Here is a 12,704-nt window from a genome sequence, read left to right as displayed (position 1 = left end):
CATGCTTAGGCAGAAACACTCCCTACCTAGCTTGTGATCACAGGAAAAAGAGTAATAACCACATAACAAGGATCCCCAGGAAAAAAAGCTGGGCTTTTGAAGGGACTGTGCTTCTGAGTATTTACATTTCAATGGGATGGAAAGCATAGTTTCTCAAGTATGCCTTGCCAAACTCTCTGAAACACCCTTTTCTTTCGGTTTGATTAATCATTTCGGGCTTAGAGTCTTTTAAAATACTGCTACTTCTAGAGAGCAGACAAATGTGTGTCCCCTCAGATAAATGACAAACCTTAAGGCTCTGCTTTGCTCTTTTCCTCTTTTAGCTACTTCAGCTCCTAAATCAGCAAATACACAGCATAGATTTTCTGACTGTGTAAGAAGAGCTGGTGGATTTGAAAGACTAAAGCAATGTTGCAGGTTTCCCTGCTTCAAGTAGGGCTGAGAAATTACAAAAGCTAATCTAATAAAGAGGTGTTTCTTTCCAAGTGCTCAGCGTGATTAGAAACCAGCCAATTAAAGTTGTGATTCAATATAAAACCTGAATGTTTCCAAATGTATAAAACACTTGACACAAGCCTGACATCTGCCCTTTCCCTCCAGCTTTCCATATGGAAAAGAGATCTACCTGCCATCTCTGGGCTGCTCTGCAGCAAAGGAGTTTGGACTGAGCTAAACTAGATTTGCCAGTGAAATCTTTGCCTTCAGCACACGTCCTAAGCACAGATTTGTTTCACTCCTCCACAATTCCTAAAGCTGCTTTATATCACATAAAAATACTCTACTGGCTCAAACTCCCTTGCCCTGGACAGTCATTGGTCTGACAGTGGCAGCAGGAGATGCTGTTTAGAGAAAGCCTGTGAGCCTGACCACTCCTGCAGCTCCTTCCCTTTGTACAACAGGCACCCCAGCTGCTGGATGTGGGATTGTAACATCATATCCCTGCCCAGCCATTTTAGTGTCCATTTATTAAGCTTCTGTGCATGACTTCTCAAAACTCCCCTTTGAATCTGCTGATTTGCCACCTTCACCATCTTGCAAACCTCTCCTATACTGCATTTCAGCATTCGCATCTCCAAACTGAAGTCACAGCCACAGGAAGCAGCTTTTCCATTCCTATTTTACTACAGCACCTTCTCCAGGTACACCATGGCCTTCACAGGACTAATTTTATTTCATTGCAGAACTAGTTTTAAAAGATGAGTGATCAAAGTATAATTTGGCCACATGCTGTCAAGGGGACCACAAGGACTGTGCTGGCACAACCTCAGTGCTGAGTGAGGAGCTCAAGGGGACAAGTTCAGGTCTCAGATGCTGCAAAGTTTCCTAATCCCAATGTCACTTTTTTCTGAGCTGCTTTTCTCAGCACCATGAAGTCCTCCAGACACAGGATGATCCTCCTGCTGCCAAGGTATTTCCAATCCCAGAGGCAATCTGATCCTGCTCATCAATCCCAGCTCCATGCTGGGTTGTACAATGGGGACATGTCCACCCACAAGTGCTGGAGCATCCAGTTCTACTCCCTTCAAAGAGAGTAAAAATGCTGTGTCACAAACAACTGGCAGCTTTAGAGCTGGTTGACATGTTTTTGAACCCTAAGAGAAGTTGAAACAGTTCAAATTTCATTTCAAGTGATCACTACTCCTCCTGAGGGCTCACATACATCAATCTCATAGGCAGTGGTAATATATCTGTATTCCATGAGTATCTACACACTCAAGAAATATGAAATACTAATCTGTGTTCCACTTACCCATATACAAAACTAATAATCAGCAAAAGGGAAGGTTTCACTGAAAAAAAAATCTAAAACTTTATTAAATGTGTTGTGCAGAAGTAGTCTTGAAAACAAAGAAAAGAGAATTCAGGTTAAGAGGAGAAAGTGAATAAATACACCAAACTGCAAACCAAAACAAATGTTTTGGCTTGGGAGAAAGGGTGGAACCCAAGCTGCATTTCTGGAGAGCTGAACCCTTCATTCCTGCTGGGTGCTGTTCCAATAACCGCCACACTTTGTGGAAAAGACTCTTCTCCCTTTGCTGTTAACCAGATTAACTCATGACTCTGCACAAATATTCCTTTGTAAAGCCCACAGGAACTGCTGAGGTTTCTCAGGAATCCCTCTGGGATTTCAGACTCTCAGCAGTGTGGACAGCAGCCCGTGAGCAGTGCCACCTCTGCCCGCAAGATACCAGGGAGACATGCCGAGGAAAAATTTCTGTAGGAAGAAGAGGTCTTTTGAGTGAAACACCAGGAAGGAAAGTCCTGTTCCCTCCCATTTCCTCCTCCAGCAAGCACCCTGCAGGTCTCCACCAGGCTGGGAAGGTGAGACGAGGAGAAAATGGATCATTCTCTCATGTAACTCTACTCTGACATTGTTTTAGCATTGACATTGTTCACTCTGACATTGGCCAGGATCCTCTTATCCTTATATTAAGGGATTCTAGATCTATCCTGGCTGAGAAGAACTTCCTGGAGCTCTTGTACCTCCAAGCATAAGGGGCAATTCTTTGACTTTTCTTAGTACAACTGCAAATAGCAATAGCTTCAAAGTCTCAAAGCCTCACAGTAGGAGGAGAACGAGAGAACACACTTGGCAGGCATTCATCCTATGGCCTAAATCCTGCCCAGAAGGTGCTCAGTCATGGGGATAACTTGGCACTGAGAGCCTGCCAGGATGGGACCTTGCTGCCTTGCTGAGATGTGAATGTATTCCTCCACCCTGTCCCTGTCCCGCAGCTCATCCTGTGGGAACACATTTACCTCTGACTTCCTCCTCCTTGGAGAATGGAACAGAAGAAGAATCCAGTTTGATGCATTTTGTCTTGGATACCCAAGGATTTGGGACACAAAAGGCATCACACACCTTCCTTGTTTTTAACGAGACCTTTAACTCAACTCCCAAAATAAAAGTGAAGATTTTCTTTTATTTTAAAAAGCATAACTCAAGCCAGAACCATTTCTCCCTTCAACTTTGCTGCTTTGATCTCTGCTGAAATTCTTACGAGAACAATGTCTGATGGAAATCTTAAATCCTGACCCAAAGGGAAGCAGAATGGCTTTCCAAGGCATTGACCACCCCATCTCAAAGCCAGCATATTCCTTGTGGGATGGCTGCTGGATCAGTCCTCACTGGCACTTGAGCTGTCAGCTGCAAGGGAGGGAGATAACTGGAGCTGAAACTCTGAATAAAGCAGACCAGACTCCCAGACCAGGCAGACCTGTTATGGCTAAAGAACTGCTGCAATATGTTGTAATCACAACTCAATTGCAGCCCAGTATTATTTTCATCATAAGCCTGTTTTATTGTATTTTTCATCCAGGTAAGCGCTGAAGGACTTTCTCACAGAGCAGCTCTATCCCGCTCTCAGGGAAATCTCTTCTGTTTAACATCCACACTGCGGGTTAATAAATACCACGGTGTCATTTCCTCCACTTTCTGGTTTTAGCAATGTCAAAGGGCAACAACACTGTAGCAGAAACCAAGTGCTGAAAAAGGAAACAGTGGGGACCAATAATATCTGAAATGGTTTTACATCCCTCATTCAAATTCTTCTAAGTTTACTTCATATTCATGGCTATTTTGAGGAGAAGCTCTGATTTGGTATCACTGTCCAATCCCATTAAGTACTGAATACCAGCAAGTGGCAGGTGGAAACAACTACATAGAGATTTTTTTGACATCCCAAACTATCTGACAGCTTCCCCTTTTTCTTGATTTATACGAAAAAAAGAGCACAGAAGAGGATTTGATTTAAAGTTTGTTAGAGAGATTCACAAGTCCTTCTGGTATTTCCTTTAAAAAATTGAAACAAGTAAAAAAACCCTACTAACAATGACAAAATCCCCCTAAACTAATACTTTAGTTGCATTTAAAAAAGAAAGACTGAAACTCTTTGTTAACTATAATTCTCAGGTTACCATGAGATTTATATTGGAAATACTTGAAAAATCCTTCCTCCTCTGTCCTGCACCTCAGTCAAAATATTATTACTAATTATTATTATTAATTATAATAAATAACAGGCTTTAATGTGTCCAAGTAGTTCACTGTGTTTATCAAAACCATGAATTCTACCAAATAAGTGCACAATGTGATAATCTTTTGGCAGTGAAAATGAGCAGAGATGTCATTAAAATTATATTTTTCCCTGATGTGTTTTAGGATTAATATATTTGAAAATCACAGCCCCAAACCAGACCGGTCCTCACACTGCAGGAGTGAGAAGGCACATCCTCAGAACCCAGCTCTCCCCGTAGCCGACCCCACACAAGCCTCCACCTTTTGTAGGAGGATTCCACATTTATGGAAGTGCTGTTACTTAAGAAAGGCTCTTTTATTCACAGTTTCGAAGCAAAACTGCAAACGGGCAATTTGAGTCACTCAGCTCCACTCCCAAGATGAAGCCCTGGACTGGAGCCACCCCTGTCAAGGACCAAAACCCACCAGCATCAGCTAAAGCTTTTAATGAGGATTTCAGCAGGAGACAAGCAGTGGGTGAATCATCAGAGAAGGAAGGCTCTGCAGTGACCTGCTGGCCCTGCAGCAGAAGGAATCATCGAATGGCCTGGGTTGGAAGGGACCTTAAACAGCATCCTGTTCTATCCCCTGCTGTGGGCAGGGACACCTTCCACTAGACCAGCTTGCCCCAAGCCCCATTCAACCTGGCCTTGGACACTTCCAGGGAAGGGGCAGCCACAGCTTCTCTGGGCAACCTGTTCCAGCACTTCACCACAATTACAGGGAAGAACTTTTTGTAATATCCAATCTAAACCTACTCTCTGTTGGTGTGAATACATTCCCCCTCGTCCTGTCACCACATGAGCCTGTAAAAGCCAGGATAGCCCTCGAGTTTGGTCCATCCGATCTATGGGAAAGCAAAGACAATTGGGTGGAACGTGATGTTCCACAAGGAATAGTTTTCCACCCATTTGCCATCTCATGACTGCTGTCACAGGCTGTGGATGGACCACGTTCTGAGGAGAGCCCAAGGATGAATGCTGCCCTGACCTAACAGGAGCTAGGCCTCCAAGCAGGTTCCAATTAGCCAAAATTAGTCAGCTGTGGCCAGGGTTTGTCTTCCTTTAAACACAAAAGAGTGTGAAAGCAATAGCCCTTTTCTCCACATTGCCCCCTCAACCCTTTGTGGCCTTACCCCCTTCCCCAGGGAGCCTCCTCCAGTTTTGTTTCTCCCCTTCCTGAGCCGTGCCAATCATTAAAGACTCTGAGCAGCCCCATTATCATCCTGGGCAATTCTTAACTCATTAGGCTTTAAAGTTGTTGAAAAAAAAAACCCAAACCAAGCAAATGCTTAAGCACGATAAAAGGATGTTAATGTTTTACCCCACCGACAATGACTGAGCCTGTAGGACAATTATTACGGATATTTCCATGGGTTTAGTGTTACTCTTTTCCTGACATGAGGTACTTTGCGTGGCATCTAATTAAAAATAGAGGAGTTTAATCTGCAGCCAACCTCAGAGGTTGATTTGAATTCTCCCACTGTGAACTTTCAAACATGGAAGCACGCCTGTTTGCACCGATGGGATCCAATATCCTGCCTTTGCAATGGACTTTTTACATTTTGGCAGGCTGCACGCCCAGGACTGTGCCAGACTGCAGCATTAATAATTCACTACCTGATCTGATCTTTCAGCAGGAAACACAAGTAAAGATGACGTTAAGTGCTGCTTCGCTTCCCCTCCTCTGCCATTCTCCTGTTGTGTCTTCAGATTGTGCTTAATCTGATGGGAATTTAGTATTAAATTAACACAAAAAGTCACATTTTAGGAGGTCAAAACCACATCTACAGCTGAAGAGAGAAACGGGATTTCCTGCTGAGTTTACTTTTAAAACCAGCATTTTAATTTTTGTTTGGATCTCTGTACAAGAAAGAGATGAAATGTGTTTAGAGTAGGATGCAGGATGCAGGATAGCAGAAATTTTAGATTCCTAATGAGCAGCATATTAGCACTTTTCTCCTGGTCGTGTGAAAAAATAACTTACCTGTGGAGATGAGAGGACATTTTCCTTCTCGAGGGGAAGAACTCCATTTTCCAGCAAGATTTGCAAGTTTTTTCTCTGCATTGCAGCAGAAGAAAAACCTCCTCTAGGAGTAAACTCCAAAACATGTTTATATGGTTGAAAATGGTCTGAGCCATTTCTCCAGCACCAGGTAACAGCCAGCTGCACACACACCTGCACCTGCTCAGCTAGGGGGTTGTGGACCATGTACTCCCAAAAGCTTTCTTCAGTGACAAAGCTGCTGTCTCAGAGTCCTCAACAGCCAAAGTGACCTAAAGGTTTTAGCAAGTTACAAGTGTTCCCCTTCTCAGAGACCAGATTTTGCTTTAGACAAAAAAAAAAAAAAACCAAAACACCAAAAACATGCAAACAAACAAACAAACAAGCAAACCCCCTAGAAATCTGAAGAAGATAACCTCAATTTTGACAAAACAGTTTCACTCAGAGTGTTTTGTAGAAGGTGCAGTTTTTCACGTAGCCCTATGTACTTTCTATTTGATGCCTTAATTATTGCATCTCAAAAGCTATTAGAAGGAAGGGAAAATACTTTGCTTTCTTTTCCAAAATAGACTGTGCTACTATTTAGCACTCATCCACTGCTCTGGTACTGTTATCACATTAACACTTAGAGATCCCAAGCAAGGTCAATGCCTTTGTCTGTCAGCCTTTGTACTGACAAGAGACGGTCCTTGCCCCAAAGACCTTAAAATATAAATAGATAAGACAGACAAAGGGAGAAAGAAAGGGAACATTTCTATCATCGTCACAGATAGGAAACAGGAAGATAAAATGGTTTGCTGGAGGTCAGTGACACAGAGCTGGGGAAAGAACACTCTTAAGTCTCTGTCAAGTGTCTTTAACCATGAAGCTGCCCAAAGAAAGCCTGTATTTCCTCCAGCGTTTCATTTAGGTACCTGCAGAGATGCCCAGAAAAGGAGGCTGTAAGAAATCAGTGCAGACATTCAGAGAGGTTTAGTTTCCAAGAGGAACTTCTGAAAGGGATATGGCAGAAACAGCAGAAGTTTCACCAAAGCTAAGTCCAAAAGCAGAGACCAAAACTGGCAAGTCTGGACTCTACTGCTAAGAACACACAAGTTGAGAAAAGCAGCCCCAGAGCCACTCCTCAGTGTCCGTATTAACAGGAAAAAATGGGATGTGGTGGTCAAGAAGTCACTCTCCAAGAAATAAGAGCAAGAATTTAGGGCAGGATGAGATGATGCAAGAGCTTAAAATGATCTGCCTTTGGTGTGCCAATGACAGCAGAACGATATGCCTGGTTTAGTTCCACATTTCTGATAAAGACTGATACATTAAAAAGACAGTGGGACCTATTTTGGGCAGAGTCAAAAGAATTGAAGGACTAAGTTCATGGCTACCTTTTACACTGCTATACAAAGTCAGGAAAGAAAAAATAAAGGGGGGAAAAAAACCCACCAGACTTTATGGCATAAGACATTCTGTAGAAGAATTTGCACTTCAGCTCCATTTAGTGACTGGTGTCTGCCCTTGTCACGTGGGATTTCCCACCCTTTATTAATTTTTCTTCTTGTGTCATGAAGAATGTCAGAGAAAGAGCTCCCCCTTTCTCCCTCACAAGCTTTACATCCCTGTGCATCTAGGGGCAGCTGGCTCTGTGATTAACTGTGCACAGGGTGGTGGCTCTTATCCCTGGCTGTGACATGCCAAGCAGGTAACGTTAGAAGTCTTATGTTGAAACAGAGTTTAAGAGTCTGTTTAGTTAACCTAGGTTAAGTTCTGCAGTTTCTCTCTGCTTTCTCTGCCTTCCACCAAACATAACTGGTCAAGGGAATTTTCATTTTTGGGGGTTTTTTGAAGGCTTTGTCTTCCCAGCATTGTTGGTGTTAGACCACAGCAGGGACATCTATAGTGACACATAAACTATACAGCAGTGCAGGAAAAAGCAAGTCACATCTATTTCACCAAAATCTTTCAGTATGGGGTTTGTGCTCAGCCTTGTTGCAAGACTCTGCACTGACACAGGTAAAGGAGATTAATTTTGGCACTAGAGTGTAAGAGAGCATCCTGGTCCACGCAGCTGCAAGAAGAGCTTGTCCCAGCTCGGCTCTGGATTTTTCCCTGGCCCACAGCAAGCAGTTCTGGGTTTTGTCTCAGCCTGAATGAGTGATGGAGTAAAGCCACGTCTACATCAGGCTGTACCTCTTAGACCACGATTGTCTTGGTTGCTCCATGGCTGTAACTCTGCCAGTTTATGCAGCCCCAGTGGGTTTGTGCTTGGCTTTCTAGGGACACTGCAGAGCCACGGGTATCCTCTGCTTTCTAGACCCTTCCCAACAAGCACAGGACTGCACACAACCAAGTCTGAGAAATAAGAGAGTTTAGAGCAACAAGCACACCACCAAAATGAGAAACACTGCCTGCCTCACACTGCACACTATCGGTTTATCCATTCTTAATGCAACCCTTGGAATATTTTCTTGCCTTTTTCCCCCCTTCCTCACATCTATTGCTCTCCCATCCATACTTCCCCCAAACAGTAATGTCTTCCAACCTCCTCCAATTTTCCTCCCCAAACAAGAGGAGCCTGCTGAGCAGGACGGGGAGCAGAGGCCCTTCCTAATTGGGCTGGTCATGGAGATTGTTCCTCTCACAACAGCAGCACCCACAGGGACCTCCCAGTGCCCAAACCTGCCTGCAGACCCACACCTGTCCTTTGTCACAGCTGGGCTGGCCGGATCTGGAACCTAATCCCAGGAGGAGTGGGGAGGGAGGTTATTTTATCTATTTTCTCTTCAGAGAAAGGCAAACAGGATGGGCATTAATGGATCTTGAGAAAGAAACATTACCCAAGTAAAACACACAGCAGGCTCTGAAGAAACCGGATGTCCATGATGTTATGCCTGGATTCACCTTGGCATCTCCTTTTATAATAAGGACAGACTTGGGGAGGAAATGAAGACATGTAAGCACAGGACGAAGAAAATTTTCAAGAAGCATTGACCAAGTCCGTTCTAATTCAATGCAGGCTCCCCACAAGAGAAAGGGAGCTCAGACTTACTGCTGCCAACCATCACCATTAGCCCCAGGAACTTACCACCACCCATCCTGGTGTCCACTCAGCCTTAGTCCCACCTTCACAAGTAATGCCTGGACCAACTCATCCATTCACCAGAACACCCTTGCAGAGAGGTTCTCTGTGAAGAACAGAAACATAATTAAAAAACATTGGGGAGGACTTAATGGAAATGGATGATGCCTCCGTTTGAGCTGAAAGTCAAAGTTTTGTTTGATCTCATTTACCTGTTAGTAAATAACTAGTTCAGAGAATGACTACTGGCATGGACCTCAAAAGTTTATTTCCTTGGCAGTTTCTGGGGCTTGTATTACCTTCTGTAACAATAACACTGTAAAATTAGACCTGCATTAATGCTGAACTGCAGAGATTTCACAAAAGAGAGCAAACAGACCTAATCTGACCATCCAGGCACTGATTATAATGATCAGTGTAATAAAGATTTGACACTTGCAGGCTTGCCATGAGACACCTGCATTTGTGTACCAATTTTCCTCATTAAGCCCCACACCACGGACCTGCCACCTCCAGTCAGGCCCTTCCTGACACTCCAGCAAGTGGGAAGCAACACACATCCCATGGGAGTTTCCCTTGATCCAATCCAATTTCTGGTTAAGATCTTTTAGCAACTACTTTTAATGCCAAAACACAATGTCCTTCAGCTGACAGGAGATGCGCACATTTCCAGTGGGAAATGAGAATATGTTTTCGAGTGCTTCTGCTGGAAGAACACATTCAGTAAGTGGGGGGGTCTTCCCATTTCCCACTTCTTCTGAAGAAGCAGTTCATATTTCCTTTGGAAGTTTTCATTCTTCCAGTAAAATACAGTTTGTTTTTAAGCTGGAAACTTTAGTTGTTTTGGCTGAAGTGGCATGTTGTTACCTTTTGGGTTCTAACAGTTTAATTTTACTGTTTTGAAAAAACATTAGAGAGAAACTTACCTAAATGGGAGCTTTTATCACACAGGGCCATTAAAAAAACTTTTTGGAAAACTTTTGCCCAAGTAAAAATTGTTCTTAAATAACACTATAGTCCTGCTCAGATTTAACTTCTCCCTGTTTATTTTATTTAGCTTATGCACCATGGTCACTGGCAGGAAATTAGAGGCAACCCCAACCTCAGATTTATTAACACACCTTTCTTGAACATGCTACTAGAGATTTATGATTGTCAGCTTTGACTTAGAAAACATTTGAATGACAAACCTTTCAAATGGAAGAGTTTTCAAAAATCTCTGTCCAGGATCAGCACCTTGTGAATTTGCCTGTCACAACTGTTTCTGTTTGAAATGTTCAAGTTTATTCTGATATTCACATTTGTACTGAAAATGGAAAGTGTATCTAAGCAGTTATTGAGAAATATTATTTTTAAATAATGGAAAAAAAATAAAGCAGGTTAATGGGGGCATTTCTGATTTTTAAATTTAAATAAAACAAGCCAAATTTGGAGGTTTATGGAAGATAAAAAATTTACACAAAAGATTCTCACCACAGATCACCTCATAGTGATTTTCCATTTCCAACCCCCTTTCTTTTCCCACTGGCCCTCTGCCCTGTCCTGCAGATGAGTGATCTGTTTTCACCCTCCATTTTCCTCATTTGCCTCTAAAAAGGGGAGATGGGAAGGCAAAATCAGAAAAAAAATTTTTTTGAGAGAATATTTGGGCCAGTTTCTTTTTCTTGGTATTATTCTTACCAAAAATATTCAAAGCTTGGGTCTTATCATTATTTTTTCTCTTTCCAAATTAACCTTCAGCTTGCCTGACTTGTCATCGATGTAAGGAAAGAACTAAGGCCATGATTGGTCCAAAAAACAAAAACATTTTTCAAATTTTTAAAAATCTCCATAGGATATTCATTTTCAAAACCAAACATCACCCTCCTCACAAATAAGGACTGCTTTGCAATCTCTTCCCTCTGTTTATGAATTGCATTTCTTTTTCTGTTCGTCTGTCTAAGGATTGTCTTTATTTGGGCTCTGGCAGGGGCAGAGTGGATGTCAAACACACAAACTCCAGCCCACAGCCATCCTGCTGACCACAGCTGGGATCCTATGGATAAGGAGAAACTTGGTCTTCAGGAGAGCTGCAAATATTTCCCTGAGCAGCTCAACTCACCCCCTCCAAGCCAGAGGAACTGTTGGATTTGTCTTGTTTTATTCTTCTAGAAGAAATACTGTAAAAGGTGGGGCAGGGGAGGATGCAGGAATGGGTGTTTTCAGCCCAGGATGCTGCAAAAGAGGCTGGAGAGCTTCTGGGATGCCCATGGAACACCGGCCCTCAAGTGCTGCCAGTGCTCTAATCCAGGGGTATTTGAAATTTCAATTATTTATGTGTTCATGCTGTGGGTTAATGCTGACTGACACTAAAACACTGCCTAGATTTAGCTTCATAAAATTTTTATCCCCACTACGAACTGCTAGTCTTTCTCCAATTTCATTTAAAGGAAACAGAGTATTGAAAAGCCTATTGAGGAATTCATGAGCAACTAGCTACAACCTCACTTTTCCTCCTAGCCAAATCCTGGGACTTCATTACCATGGCAACATATCATAATTTTAATTCCCTTCCTGATTGCCACTGCAGAGAAACCAATACATCTGCTTGCTTTCCTTGCAGCCTGCCATGCCCTTTGTAGTGGGTGTAAAGGTTCACAGCATTTGCTTCCCAGGGCTCACAATCCAGAAAAGTATGCTGTGTCCTTTTTTTTGGGTTAAACACCCAGAAAAGATCAATAAAATTCAGCAAACCTGACTCAGGCAACTCAGGAAATACCTGTGGTGTTCTGACTTCTGGGCATCTCAAACACTCAAGCACAGCCCCGGGTGGTGGAAGCCCCCGGAAAGATCAAGCTTCCTATACATTGTGGGGTTTTCGGTATTATACAAGAAGGAAGAGCAGCTTCCACCACGGAGAGAACCGAAAAAGGGATGAGAGATCTTTATGAGGACACAGGGTATCCAGCAACCATCATCCCTGGTTTGAGGTTTCACTTACTTTGGAAATTATCACACTCCAAAGCATTTACAGGATTATAATCTCTCTGCTGGAATCTGAAAAGATGCCTCAAACACCAACAGATGAATGATTATATCAATTATTTATCTAGTTCACATAAAATCACTTGTTTGAGGCTGAAAATCCTCATTCAGACCCAGAGCCTAACAGGCAGCCCTGGCAGGGGGTCACAGACATTTGGTGCTGCCTCACGTACAGAACATCAGTCAGTGAGCCCTGCAAGAAATCAGACAAGATGAGCCAGGGGTGGAGACAGCTGCTCCATTGCTTGAGCATGGTCCATTAAAGCTCCATTAGCCGACAGAGGGGATTTGCTGCAGCACCCCCTCCCCTTCTCAATCCCACTTCTCCTGGGCTGAGCTCCAGTGTTCCCCTCTCAGTGCACCCCAGCGAGGATGGACACAGTGGGTGTCCCCGTAACAGGCATTCCTGTGGGAATTAGACCTCCCACTGGCAGAAAATTCTGGGGTTTATTCCCCTCAAAACCCCCACAGCAGCAGCCCTGTGCACCAGTAACTTGCCTGTGGTGGAGCAGCCAGAAGCACAGACTCCCCATGGGTAAGCTTTTTCTAGTGCCCATCACACAGAGGTAAAGGCAGAAAGGACCTTCTGGA

The sequence above is a fragment of the Coloeus monedula genome (genome assembly GCF_965178545.1).
Source record: "Coloeus monedula genome assembly, chromosome: 19".
Lineage (NCBI taxonomy): Eukaryota > Metazoa > Chordata > Aves > Passeriformes > Corvidae > Coloeus > Coloeus monedula.
Note: the sequence above shows the minus strand (reverse complement) of the source record.